This window comes from Stomoxys calcitrans, chromosome 1, assembly GCF_963082655.1.
Source record: "Stomoxys calcitrans chromosome 1, idStoCalc2.1, whole genome shotgun sequence".
Taxonomy (NCBI): Eukaryota; Metazoa; Arthropoda; class Insecta; order Diptera; family Muscidae; genus Stomoxys; species Stomoxys calcitrans.
The window spans coordinates 229467201-229471310 of record NC_081552.1 but is presented as its reverse complement, the minus strand read 5'-3'; the positions used below and the strand labels follow the sequence as shown (position 1 = coordinate 229471310).

The window sequence follows — 4110 nt, the reverse complement described above, 5'->3', positions numbered from 1 at the left end:
TGTGGACAATAACACAAGGAGGAAAAAATGCAAATGAACCAAATATTATGTCAGCCCGTATTACATCCGATTGGCTACAGAGCCTTGTAACAAATGAAAATTAAATTTTACACAATTTTCCAAAGTTGACGAGCCGGCAAATAGCGGATAGCTGATAGCAAATCTATAATATCTGCATTTTGCAAACTAGTTTTTTTTTTCGCAAAGCAAAAATATTGCGTGAAAAACGTAACATAATGGGGGTCATCAAAAAAAACTCCAAAAAGACCATACAACAACCATTGAAACTAATTCGCCTGCATATGTATTTATCTGCTCTTAATATTTTTAAAATCCCTAAAATTATTTTAAAGTTTTTTTTTGTTTTTTTTTATATAACTTAATCTCTTTGATCGACCCACTTTAATGTCTTCTGGGCCATATATAGTTGTTGTTTATAATTACCCACCATGCTGCAATGTCATAGTTTGCATTTTTCCTTTTTGTGATCTCAAAACAAGTTACATAAAACGAATGTTTTGGGAGAAATTAAATCATAAATAAAAGTCCATGCATTCATTGCATTGTGTGTTGCATACATAGTTCAATGGCAATGTCAAGAGCAAACCACACTGGACAGGACAAACAGGAATCGCTATGTACGCATGTGTATGCATGTGCGGTGAACCTCTTTTGGGGATTGAATGTGTAACAGATTTACTTTTTATCGCTGCCATCCGCCACATTGGCGTACAGGGTAAGGCTATTAAGTTGGGAATACAGTTGATAGGAAGCCGTATTAAATGTTTGGTCTATGATTAGCTAAACTTTTACTTCGATGAGGTTAGGTTTAAGTGGCAGTCTGCCATCAGACTCACTTTGACGTTTTCGTCTATTGTTATGCCACAGGAACAGGAGAAGGAAGAAGCTTTCTAGTTCCTAACTTTGAGCCATCCACACCGCCACATCCGCTAATCAGTCAAGTTCTCAAAGAAATGAGAACCTAAAGTCGAACTCCTTCTAGCTGCCAGTGCGGGACAAACACGCACACAGCAGATGTTATGTAGTCTCTTCTTCCTCGACGTCCTCAGAGCTTCTGCAAAAGCCGTTTGTTGCAACCTTCAGTCTGTCAGTATGTTTTTCTATCAGACAGTGTCCTGCCATGACGGACACAATGACTGAGACATCTGTTCTAGACAGCGACAGCAAAGCGGGAGACCTCTTTAAGTCTAGATAAGGCCACATAATTTTGGAATGTTCACAATCCCCCTTTGAGACCATCTATCATTCGTTGCTATTCGTGCCTGATCCTGAAGACTTTGCTTACATGTCGCCAGAGGCATACCCTCAAATTCCAGTTCCCCTGGAATGTGTGAGGTAGTACCTACACAGAGAAAACCAGTAAGGAAGGGCAAAAGTCAGGCGGTGCCGCTGTATAATACCCTACACCTACCCTATAAGAACAATGTGGGAGCTATATCCAATTCTGAACCAATTTTGATAGACCTCGGCGGATGTTTTCAGATGGGTTATTAAACAAACCGTATCAAATTTAGAGCACTTATTTTCAAACTGTAATAACTACAATTGACAAATGACAATATTGTTGCAAATTACCCAAAATCAGACGAGCATATATATGGGAGCTATATCTAAGCCTGAATCGATCTCAAGCATATATTTTGGTAGTCGTTGAGGAAAGCGTTGTGCAAAATTTTGGCAAGATTTGTCAATAAATGCGCTTGCATTGGTTTTTGAAGCGAAAATCAGGCGATATACATATATGAGAGCTATATCTGCATCTGAACCGATTTCTATGAAATTCGTCAGTAATATTGCGAGTCATGAGAAAATCTTTCCTGCCAAATTTCTAGAGAATCGGTTAACAAATGAGCACTTTATTGCAATATTTCTCAAAATCGGAGAAACAAATATATAGGGGTCTATATCTAAATCTGATCCGATTTCAAGCAAACTTCTTAGATATTGTCTCAGTTGATGAGGAAAGCGTTGTACAAAGTTTAGGCAAGATTGATCCATAAATGCGCTTGCTGTGGCTCTAGAAGTGAAAATCGGGCGATATACATATATGGCAGCTATATTTTAATCTGAACGGATTTCTATGAAATTCACCAGTAATGTCGAGAGTCAAGACAAAATCCTTCCTACCAATTTTCAAGAGAATCGGTTAAGAAATGATCATTTTTTGCATTATTACTGCAAATCGAACGAACATATATATGGATGCTATATCTAAATATGAACCGATTTCTATAAAACTCACCAGTAATGTAGAAAGTCATACGAAAATTCTTCCTGCCAAATTTCGGACTCACATATATAGGGGAGCTATATCCAAATCTGAACCGATTTTTCAGCAGGCTTCATTTCTAGGCCGAAAAACATGTCTGTACCAAATTTGAAGACGATCGGATAGAAATTGCGACCTGAAGTTTGTACACAAATTAACGTGGACAGACGAACAGACAGACGGAGAGACAGACGGACATAGCTAAATCGAATCAGAAAGTAATTCTGAGACGATCGGTATACCTATCAATGGGTTTATCTCTCTTCCTTCTGGGTGTTACAAACAAATCCACTAAGTTATAATACCTTGTACCACAGTAGTGGTGTAGGGTATAAATATATCACAAAATTTTTTCCAATTAAAAATTTAATTGAAAATAAAAATGTTTTTAATTAAAAAATTAATTGATTAAATAATTTTTACGATCGTAATTGGTACACCTATCAATGGGTTTATCTCTCTTCCTTCTGGGTGTTACAAACAAATGGGCGGACCCACCCCCTAACCGTAATTTTCAGAAACGCCAGATCTTGGAGATGATTGGTGCGATTCAAGCGACATTTTGTGTGCTCTCATATAGTACCCTAAAAATAAAAATTTCGTATCCAAATTTCGGATGGGGTACCTAGGGGGGCCGCCCCACCCTAAAACCTACCAAATATATATTTAGACCAATCACGACAATATGGGACTCAAATGAAAGGTATTTAGGATACGAAAACGTATCTGATATCCATTTATCGAACCAAGAGCTAGGGGGGACCACCCCAACCCCCAAAACACCCCCAAATCGGACATATTTACCGACCATGGCAACATGGGAGTCAAATGAAAAGTATTTGCGAGTAGAATACGAATGTGATATCCAAATGTGGGACCACGTTTCTGGGGGCCCACCCCTTCCCCAAAACATACCCTAAACAGGACTTATTTACTTACCATGGAAATATGGAGCTTAAATAAAAGGTATTTGAATGTAGAATACGAATCTGATATCCAAATATGAGACCAAGTGTTTGGGGGCCGCCTCTCCCCAAAAACATCCCCCAAAGTGGAAACATTTACGACCATATCCACATGGGGCTCAAATGAAAGCTATTTAAGAGTAAAGCACAAATCTGATATCAATATTCGGGAAAATTGTCTATCGGGCCAGCCCACCCCCAAAACACCACCCAACCCCCCAAAATACCCCTAAATCGGACATATACCGATCATGACAATATGGGACTCAAATGAAAGGTATTTGCGAGTAGAAAACAAACACCCCCAAAGAGGACTTATTTACTGACCATGGAAATATGTGGCTTTATTAAAAAGTATTTGAGTGTAGAATTAGAATCTGATATCCAAATATGGGACCAAGTGTTTGGGGGGCCGCCTCTCTCCAAAAACATCCCCAAAGGGGACAAATTTACGACCATAGCAATATGGGGCTCAAATGAAAGGTCTTTGGGAGCAAAGCACGAATCTGATATCAATATTTGGGAAAAGTGTCTATGGGGCCACCCCACCCCCACAACACCACCCAAATTGTAAGTATTTTCTGACTTTTGCAATATGAGGCTCAAATAAGAGGGTTTTTAGAGTGGAACACGAATTCGATGTATATTTTTAAGGCCAACTCACAGGGTGGCCGCCCATCCCCCAAAACACCCCCCAAACCGGTCACGTTTGCCGACTATGGAAATATGGGGCTCAAATTAAACGTTTTTGGGAGTAGACCACGTATCTGATATCAACATTAAGGACCAACTGTCGAGCGGAAGTCCCACCACCATAACAACCCCCAAGTAGGACGTATTTGCTCACCAAGACAA

General features: G+C 39.3%; 1 protein-coding gene across 1 annotated transcript in view; it reads right to left on the bottom strand.

Moving 5' to 3' along the window:
* The window catches only part of LOC106092094 (protein SPT2 homolog), a 312016-nt gene that overhangs the window by 244380 nt on the left and 63526 nt on the right, over positions 1-4110 (bottom strand). The gene's annotated exons all lie outside the window — the stretch shown is intronic.